Raw genomic sequence first — 10,846 nt, forward strand, 5'->3', positions numbered from 1 at the left:
TCCAAAAATGATAAAAGTGGAGGCTTACAGAATCCCAATGGGAAAACAGCATTGACGGTGGTGATCTCAAGACCACATCACAGCGTCTCTGTGTCAGCAAACCGCCACGGTACACTTCAGCCTGGAGCCGTCTCGTCACTTCCGGTCTTGGGGCCGTCACGTCACTTCCGGTTGCGCCGCCGGTAGGAAAACAGCTACGGATACCCAGGCACTCTCTCCTTCTTGATTAAGAGGTCACGCTCAACGCGTTTCGCCGTTCTTGCAGACGGCTTCGTCAGGAGTAGCAGTGACCTGTCCTGGGTGTCTTATTTATACCCATACTGCTATCAAACTCCCCTCCTCCATAGGATGATTGATAGAACATCCCCCAAAGTCACGGGCCAATTACATGCATGTGACCGCACACAGGGAAATACATATACTTAAAAACAGTGATAAACATTTAATTATACAATTATAATAAAATAGTTTAATAGTACCAAAGCATATTTTAAAAACATATTAAAAATAATAATAATCCTAACTCATAATAAAATACACATTAAAGTATATAAAAAACACATCAGCTATCCTACTCTTTCTTAGTCATATTGAGCAGACGATAGATGAATCTTAAAAAGACAAAGAAATTAGGTTAGAGTACAACATCAAATTCCAATAATCTTATGAAATGAGGCATAGTTATAAGGACATCTTGACTATTTTAGACATAGATCGGACCACAAAGACTGAACACCAGTCAATAAAAAATGCTCTCAAAAATTATATAAAAGGTGCAATCCCATCTAAATCCTATAAAAATATGAAATTTACAGAAAAAATAGAAAAAACACCAGATTAAAGAAAAACACCAAATTTAAAGAAAAACACCAAGTTCAAAGTCCACATTCAGGCCTTGTGGCACTAAGGTTTTGAGAGAAAAGATCCAAAAACTCTCTCTTTTCTTCAGTGCAACATTTCTGTCCCCACCTCTCCAGTGGGGCAGAACATGTTCAAGCACTGTAAACCTTAGTCCTGAAGTGTCACCTTGGTGTATATTGATGAAGTGATTGGATAAAAAGTGAGTAGTGACACCTCTACGCACATTACCAATGTGTTCCAGAATACGTGTTTTAACTGGCCTAGTGGTCTGGCCTACGTATTGAAGCCCACAAGGGCACTGTATTAGGTAAACCACGTATTCTGATCTACACGTAATGTGTTGTTTTATGAAAAACTTTTCTTTGGTAATATTAGACTGGAATCCAAACTTATCGTCCGATCTATGTCTACATGCCAGGCATGTGGTACACCCAAAAAACCCCTTTATTTGGGGTAACCACCTATTACTCTCTTTACAAACCTTTTGTAAAGCACTAGGTGCAAGTGCATTTTTTAGTGAATTAGCTTTTTTAAAAATGACTGTCGGTCTTTCAGGTACTATTTCACCTAGGATAGTGTCATTTTGGACAATATGCCAGTGTTTGCGTATTATTTTAGTTATTTTTTCGGATTGTCTATTATAGTTTGTGAGAAAAGAGAAGTCAAAGTTCTTTTTAGTTTTAACTTTTTCTGTGTTTTTTATAAGATCTTTCCTTTCTAGACATCCTACTTTTTCTACTGCATCTTGAATAACTTGCTCTTCATATTTCTTTTCCCTAAACCTTTCTTGCATAAATTGAGATTGTGTATTAAACACGTCATCATTCGAACAGTTCCTCTTGACCCTTCGTATTTGACCATATGGTACATTTTGTAGCCATTTCGGGTGATGGCAACTGGAGGGTGTGATAAAGTTATTGATATCGACGTCTTTGAAGAAGGTTTGAGTCCTAATCTCTCCCTCTTCTATGAGTACAGTCAGGTCCAGGAAGTTAACCCTTTCCCGACTGTACTCACAGTTGAATTTGAGGTTGAGTAAGTTATCATTAAGATAGTTTATAAATCTTTTGAGACTTTCCTCGTCCCCTCTCCAAATAAAGAATATATCGTCGATATATCTCCGCCACAGGCACAAATCCACACCCAGCTCTGCAATAGACCAAATATGGTCTTCCTCCCATGCACCCATGAGAAGATTTGCATAGCTGGGTGCAAATTTCGTGCCCATGGCGGTACCACACTTCTGAAGGTAGTATACTCCTTCAAACAGGAAATAGTTGTGCTCTAGGATAAATTTTATCCCGTCTAGGATAAAGTTTGCCTGTTCAGGAGGCATATTTGTATCCTTAGATAACGCTCTGTCTATGGCATCATGTCCATCTTTATGACTAATACACGTATATAACGAAGTTATATCACATGTGGCAAGAAACCATCCTTCTTCCCATCTTTGGTTATTTATAACTTGCAGAATATCTGTAGTGTCTTTCAGATATGACGGAAGTTCTTTCACATATTTCTGCAGATACGTGTCTATGTATGCCGACAAGTTTGACGTCAGGGAATCTATACCTGCTATTATTGGTCTTCCTGGGGGATTTACTAAACTCTTATGGAGTTTAGGGAGATAGTAAAAGATGGGTTTAATAGGATGTTCTTTATGCAAAAACTTGTATTCGCTCTCATTTATGACTCCATCTTGTTTCCCCTTGTCCAGCAAAGTTTTTAATTTACACAGAAAGTCTGAGGTTGGGTCCTTTTTTAGAGGTGTGTAAGTATTTTTATCACCTAAAATCCGATGTGCCTCAGATATATAGTCTTCCCTGTTGAGAATGGCCACTCCTCCTCCCTTGTCAGCTTGTTTAATTACAATGCTAGTGTCTTTCTGCAGGATTTTGAGGGCATCTCTTTCGTTTTTACTCAAATTATTCTCAAATTTCTGATCAGAACTAGCTAGCTTTTCGAAATCTTTCTGAACTAGTTGTGTAAAGACATCTAGGTTTTTACCTTTCATATGTTTTGGGTAAAAGGTAGAGGATGGTTTTAGACCTGAATGTATCACAATATGTGCATTTTCTTGTGATAGTGTCATATCTCTTTTAGGTTGAGTGTCAACTTCTTTAGGATCTATCTTAGAATCTATTTTCGAGTTTTCACTGGTTCTAAGCTCAACCTCCTTCTGCCTAAAGAATCTTTTGATAGTTAGTTTCCTTAAAAATCTTTGGGCATCCAAAAAAAGGCCAAAATTACTAGAGCTTACAGTGGGGGCGAACTTTAAACCTTTGGAAATAAGGGACTCTTCGGGTTTGGTTAATACCCTAGAGCTCAAGTTGAATATGTTTTTACCTATTTCTTGGGTTTCTTTTGGTATTTCTTTCTGTCCCCTTCCCCGTTTTCGTCGGTTTTTTCCCTTTTCCTTTTTTCCGAGGAGTGATCCCTTCTCATCAGTGGGGCATATGAATTTATTCCCTGAAAAGAAGTTGACCCCCCCTCCCCTAAAAAATCCTTCTTGTTGTTAAACTTAAGGCCACCTTTCTGAAACATTTTATCTCTTTGGGTTTCTCGTTGTTCTTTTCTATTATATATACTAATTTCCCCTTCTGAGTCATAATCTATACTCATAGATCTTTTCGGGGTTAATTCTATGCTTACTTGTGTTTTAGCATATTTATTACCCTGTTGGTGTGGGGTTCTATATGGTTTTGTCCTCCAATTTTCCCTTTCTGGACTTTTCCTAGTTTTTTTAGGGGTGTATTTTCTAGGTTTTTTCTTTCCCTTAGATATGTCCTTTTTTGGTGAGGGTTTTTTTGGGGTTATTTTAGATTTTAGAATGGTTTTATCCACTATTTTAACAGCACTGGATTCAATTTTCTCAAGTTTTCTAGGGGGCCCGTCTTTATAGTCCTCCTCATCTCTTAAAAATTTCTTTACTTTCTTTGTAATTGTTTCTTTCCATAATTTATCTAATTTCTTTTGCAGTTGTGCATCTTTTTCTTTGAAGAGAGCGGTCTGATCTAAAGTACCAATTCTCTCTTCAATTTCTTTCACCTCTATGTCAATTTGTGACACATGATGTTTCTGTTGTTCTATAACTAAACCCATTAGGTCATTAGAACATTTCTCTAAAAGACCATACCACTTGTCAAGGAAGCTTTCATCTTCCAAATCCATGGATGGATCCTTATTAATTCTAAGGCCTCTTGGGACTCTTCCACTTAAAACATATTGCTCTAAAAAGGTGTAATCCCAAAATTTCTTAATATCTTTAGTTAACAACTTCTCCAATTTATCAAATTCTGATGCAAGGATATTTGCTTCCCCTATAATAGGGGCTTTATCCAAATCTAATTTCAGAATACTATTGAAGTCCACAGATCTCGTGTGTCTTCTAGTGAAAATATTGGAGCAGTTGTTATCTATTTCTATATCTTCCATTGTGAAAAATAGTGCAGCCTATCTTAATAAAACAAAAACAGATATATGGAACACACAAGATGGCGCTCAATACCTAAACACAGTGAATAATATAATATATAAACACTTAATGGAAAAACTATGTATATAAATGTGAAGGTAAACACAAAATACAATGTAAAAATAAAGACACTCAAACCCTTAGACGGACTGTTTCAAGGTCCACACGAAACATAGGAAGAAAAAACCAGGGGAGCGTAGATACCTTTAAAAAGAAAAAAAGACAAACATAGTGCAACCTGTAGCAAAATATGTTATAAGGAGCTCCCAGCTGGACACCACATACGAAGGCCAATGCCTAATAGGATATATCAGCAGGAACAATTCGGAGGAGATAATCTTTAGAAAAGAGAAGCACACATGCAGTATCCAATAAAATACAGTTTATCCAAAAATGATAAAAGTGGAGGCTTACAGAATCCCAATGGGAAAACAGCATTGACGGTGGTGATCTCAAGACCACATCACAGCGTCTCTGTGTCAGCAAACCGCCACGGTACACTTCAGCCTGGAGCCGTCTCGTCACTTCCGGTCTTGGGGCCGTCACGTCACTTCCGGTTGCGCCGCCGGTAGGAAAACAGCTACGGATACCCAGGCACTCTCTCCTTCTTGATTAAGAGGTCACGCTCAATGCGTTTCGCCGTTCTTGCAGACGGCTTCGTCAGGAGTAGCAGTGACCTGTCCTGGGTGTCTTATTTATACCCATACTGCTATCAAACTCCCCTCCTCCATAGGATGATTGATAGAACATCCCCCAAAGTCACGGGCCAATTACATGCATGTGACCGCACACAGGGAAATACATATACTTAAAAACAGTGATAAACATTTAATTATACAATTATAATAAAATAGTTTAATAGTACCAAAGCATATTTTAAAAACATATTAAAAATAATAATAATCCTAACTCATAATAAAATACACATTAAAGTATATAAAAAACACATCACTTTTTATCCAATCACTTCATCAATATACACCAAGGTGACACTTCAGGACTAAGGTTTACAGTGCTTGAACATGTTCTGCCCCACTGGAGAGGTGGGGACAGAAATGTTGCACTGAAGAAAAGAGAGAGTTTTTGGATCTTTTCTCTCAAAACCTTAGTGCCACAAGGCCTGAATGTGGACTTTGAACTTGGTGTTTTTCTTTAAATTTGGTGTTTTTCTTTAATCTGGTGTTTTTTCTATTTTTTCTGTAAATTTCATATTTTTATAGGATTTAGATGGGATTGCACCTTTTATATAATTTTTGAGAGCATTTTTTATTGACTGGTGTTCAGTCTTTGTGGTCCGATCTATGTCTAAAATAGTCAAGATGTCCTTATAACTATGCCTCATTTCATAAGATTATTGGAATTTGATGTTGTACTCTAACCTAATTTCTTTGTCTTTTTAAGATTCATCTATCGTCTGCTCAATATGACTAAGAAAGAGTAGGATAGCTGATGTGTTTTTTATATACTTTAATGTGTATTTTATTATGAGTTAGGATTATTATTATTTTTAATATGTTTTTAAAATATGCTTTGGTACTATTAAACTATTTTATTATAATTGTATAATTAAATGTTTATCACTGTTTTTAAGTATATGTATTTCCCTGTGTGCGGTCACATGCATGTAATTGGCCCGTGACTTTGGGGGATGTTCTATCAATCATCCTATGGAGGAGGGGAGTTTGATAGCAGTATGGGTATAAATAAGACACCCAGGACAGGTCACTGCTACTCCTGACGAAGCCGTCTGCAAGAACGGCGAAACGCGTTGAGCGTGACCTCTTAATCAAGAAGGAGAGAGTGCCTGGGTATCCGTAGCTGTTTTCCTACCGGCGGCGCAACCGGAAGTGACGTGACGGCCCCAAGACCGGAAGTGACGAGACGGCTCCAGGCTGAAGTGTACCGTGGCGGTTTGCTGACACAGAGACGCTGTGATGTGGTCTTGAGATCACCACCGTCAATGCTGTTTTCCCATTGGGATTCTGTAAGCCTCCACTTTTATCATTTTTGGATAAACTGTATTTTATTGGATACTGCATGTGTGCTTCTCTTTTCTAAAGATTATCTCCTCCGAATTGTTCCTGCTGATATATCCTATTAGGCATTGGCCTTAGTATGTGGTGTCCAGCTGGGAGCTCCTTATAACATATTTTGCTACAGGTTGCACTATGTTTGTCTTTTTTTCTTTTTAAAGGTATCTACGCTCCCCTGGTTTTTTCTTCCTATGTTTCGTGTGGACCTTGAAACAGTCCGTCTAAGGGTTTGAGTGTCTTTATTTTTACATTGTATTTTGTGTTTACCTTCACATTTATATACATAGTTTTTCCATTAAGTGTTTATATATTATATTATTCACTGTGTTTAGGTATTGAGCGCCATCTTGTGTGTTCCCTAAACCATCTACGTCAACTGCCTTTATGTTTTCCAGACCACTTAAATCAGACTCTAAATTGGTTTCCAATAGTATATCAAAAAACTCAGTAGAACACGAAGATCAAAGAGGAAACGGGGAAACAAGAGGCAGAACGAAAAGGAAAAAATACACTTGAATGAATCAATAGATAATGTGATCAATCTCTCAGGGATTGAGTTAACTATTGATCAGTTATCCCTACTTAACCGTGGGTTAGGATTTGCACCCACTGGCAATTTTCAATTATTTGAAACTGTAATTGATTTACAGAAATTCACCAGAAAATTATCCCTGAAATTTTTTTTTACTCAAAGGGGTAAACAAATATCCTCTAATAAAAATGTAGAAGGTTCAATGGCTGATAATGTATGTAATGATGATCATGTATTGTTTGACTTTAAAGATCAATGTCTCTTATCCGATATGGAAGATATGTTGGAACAACAAGGAGAATCGCTTAGCACGTCTACACAATCATTTTTTGATTATCAAGATTCTGGGTTTAGGAAAAAATCTATTTTTTGTCCAAGTTCTCAAAGAGGACCGTTCATTATGACCTTTGAGAAACTGGTAGAACGGGATATTAAGTTGTTGAATAAAGGTTTTTCTTTTTCAAATGTTGGGAATAACAACCTTACAATTTCAGAAGTCCAACAGCTGGAGGTTCTAAAACGTGACCAGAGATTGATTTTTAAAAAGGCAGATAAGGGAGGGGCCCTAGTGATCCTATCTTCTGATCAATATGTGAAAGAGGCCTATAGGCAATTAAAGGATGTAACCCTTTATCAACAACTTAAGTCAAATCCGACTAATGACTATCTTAAACAATATATGGAGCTTTTGGACATGGGAAAGATTTTTAATGTTATAAATCAGAAAGAATTAGAGTACTTGGCCTGCCCACATCCCGTGACACCTATATTCCATCATCTCCCAAAGATCCATAAGTCGCTGGTTGACCCTCCTGGTCGACCCATTGTGGCGAGTATTGGATCTTTGGGAGATGGGTTGTCGCGGTATGTGGATAGGTTTCTTCAACCATTGGTATATCAATTACCATCTTACATTAAAGATACTTCAGATCTAATTAGGTCCATAAGGGACTTGGAATGGAAGCGGGGATACAGGTGGGTCACACTTCATGTGGCTTCCCTGTATTCCATCATTTCACACGAACAGGGCATATATGCACTTCAACATTTTCGGGATTTATCAGAATTATCAGTCACTTTGAGCACTTTTTTATTGGAATCAGTCACTTTTTTATTAACACACAATTATTTTATGTTTGATTCACAATATTATTTACAAAAATTAGGCACAGCTATGGGTTCTTCTTTCGCTCCTTCTTATGCGAATCTTTTTATGGGTCTTTGGGAGTCACGTCACATTTATCACGATTCTAATTTATTTCGTAGTCACATCATCTTTTACAAACGCTTCATTGATGATCTTATTTTGGTGTGGGATGGGGATTCTGACTCACTTTCCACTTTCATTAATACACTTAACACTAATGATTATAATTTAAAATTTACACACACAGAAAACATTCACCATATAGATTACTTAGATATCACACTTTTTATAGATACTAATAAAAAGATACAGACAGATATCTTTCGGAAACCCATGTCCAAAAATGCTCTTTTATGTGCGACCAGTTGTCACCCTCCAGCTCTGATTAGGAGTATACCAAAGGCTCAGTTTATTCGTTTAAAAAGACTCTGTTCGAATAATGATATGTTTCTGAATCATTCCCTTGAAATGGCAAATAGTTTTAAAGAAAGAGGATACAAAGATGTTGATATTATTAAAGCATTTGAATATGCAGACACTCTTGATAGAGAAGAAGTTATTAAATCTAAAAAATATAATAAGAACAAGAGACGATACAATTATGAAAATGACTCTATGTGTCCATCCTTTATTTCAGTCTATAGTAGACAAGCTAAAGCGATCAGAGATATATTTCACAAGCATTGGAAAATACTTACTCTAGACAAGGACATAGCACCCCTGGTACAGGGAGGACCAAGGTTTATCTATAAAAAAACTAAAACTTTAGGTTCTCACCTCTCACCAAGTCTATTTAATGCCAATCCCCAAAGATCACAGTTTAGTAATATACCAAGAGGTTTTTTCCCATGTGGGCGGTGCTCAGTTTGTAAATATGCTCAAGCTAAAAAAAGTGTTCCCACATGTGAGGGTATTCATCGTATTGGTAAATTTATGAATTGTCACTCCAGTTACGTGATCTATCATTTACAATGTGGGTGTAAAATGTCTTATATTGGCCGTACCATTAGACCGGTGAGAGTAAGGATTCAAGAACACATTAGACATATTCTAAAGAAGGATATGTTACATCCAGTGTCTTGACATTTTTCAATGTGTAGTCTAGGAGATATTTCCACATTTTCTTTCTCAGCTCTTGAACATGTAGGTATCCATCCTAGAGGGGGAGATAGAATTAACAAACTTAATACAGGGGAGATGTATTGGATACATGCCATGAACACATTACACCCCACAGGAATTAATGTAGAGTGGGATCTCAAGCACTTTTTAGTTTGATATACATTTAAGGTTTTTGTATAAGTTCCTTTATATATGATCTTTGAATAATTTTTAGATAGTGTTGTTGCTAATGTGATATTATGTAGAAGCACTATTAGATTTATAGTGGTGTATATTTTTATTTTTATATCTAGCGGTATAATGATTATTATAAAATTGTATGATTTAATATTATTAAATATAAATATATTCTATTGTGTGATTAGATTAGAGTAGACATTATTCATGTTTTCAGAGATATGACTCAACATATTCTATACAAAGTCCATAGTGTACTATAATAGCTTTACATGAATTGTGATTTTGTCCATTCTTTACCATACATGTTATATGATATATGTTGCTGTTTCTGCTACATTACCACTGGCAATTGTTTGGTGCAAGATAGATCTTTGTATCTAGATGGCAGTGTTAAGGATTGTTTTTAAATATTGTGTGGTTACTTGTTTGTTACTTTTGTATGTTACTGCATGAGATTGGCCCTGAGTGACGTCTTATAAGTGAGGATCTGTGAGAGGGTTAATTAGAGGTTATGTTACCTAAACCATGATTATTTCATTATACATCTGGTGTGTTTAACATCTGATTCAATCACATCCACCCAATAGACATTCTTGTCTCCCTATATAAGCGTCACGGGGGTCAATGCCAGTTACTCTTTTGACAAAGTCCCCAGCAGGACGAAACGCGTCAAGAAGTTTTTTGTAGCAGTTTGTTTTTTTGTGTTATGCACTCATTAAATATAGCCTTTTAGATATTAAGCGTGTGGACTTCCTGATTCATATCCTGACGGCAGCTGTGCACCACCTGATTACCCCCTTGTGACTATCTTACCTGCATGGGCTGGAGCACGCGTCATCACGGTCCCGGATCAGAGTAACTTCTCTCAGCATTTGAGTCGGATGCGATGTGTCAAGACTGTGAGTACATACCCTTCATCCCCGCAGTGGGACTGCTTTCTGTGTGTGACACTGGGTCTGTGAGGGCAGTGGCGGAGGATTGCAGTGTGTGTTGCCGGTCATAGTCTCCTGGCTGGAGACACGGCGCTGCCGTTTGCATCTATCCTCCTTACACATGATTACCCCATCCGGTGGCTGAGTCACTAACACACTGAGCACATACAGGGCTCACATTAACTAATCATCTTCTAAGTTGGACTCTGATCGGGAACGTTTTATTACATTATTTGTCCATCGGATATCGTTTGGATTATTTGTAGTGTCTTTGTATGCACAATTTTGGTAGCAATGGTCATACCTTGAAGCAATTCTGGGACACTTTGTTTCTCCAGAGACCCACCCGCCATGAGTGTTCAAGTGCAGCCCGCTTTCCAAAAACCCGACAGAAGTTATGCGTATTTGATATGGGCCGCGATTAATGCAACAGATGATAAGATGGCAACAGTTGCTCAAATTTATCAGTATTTTATCGAAAACTATGACTTTTACAAATTTTCGCCAAATCCTCATACGTGGAAGCGTGCAGTAAGGAAAAGGTTATGTAGCGATCCCTGTTTT

Source organism: Ascaphus truei, chromosome 5 (assembly GCF_040206685.1).
Source record: "Ascaphus truei isolate aAscTru1 chromosome 5, aAscTru1.hap1, whole genome shotgun sequence".
Classification (NCBI taxonomy): Eukaryota; Metazoa; Chordata; class Amphibia; order Anura; family Ascaphidae; genus Ascaphus; species Ascaphus truei.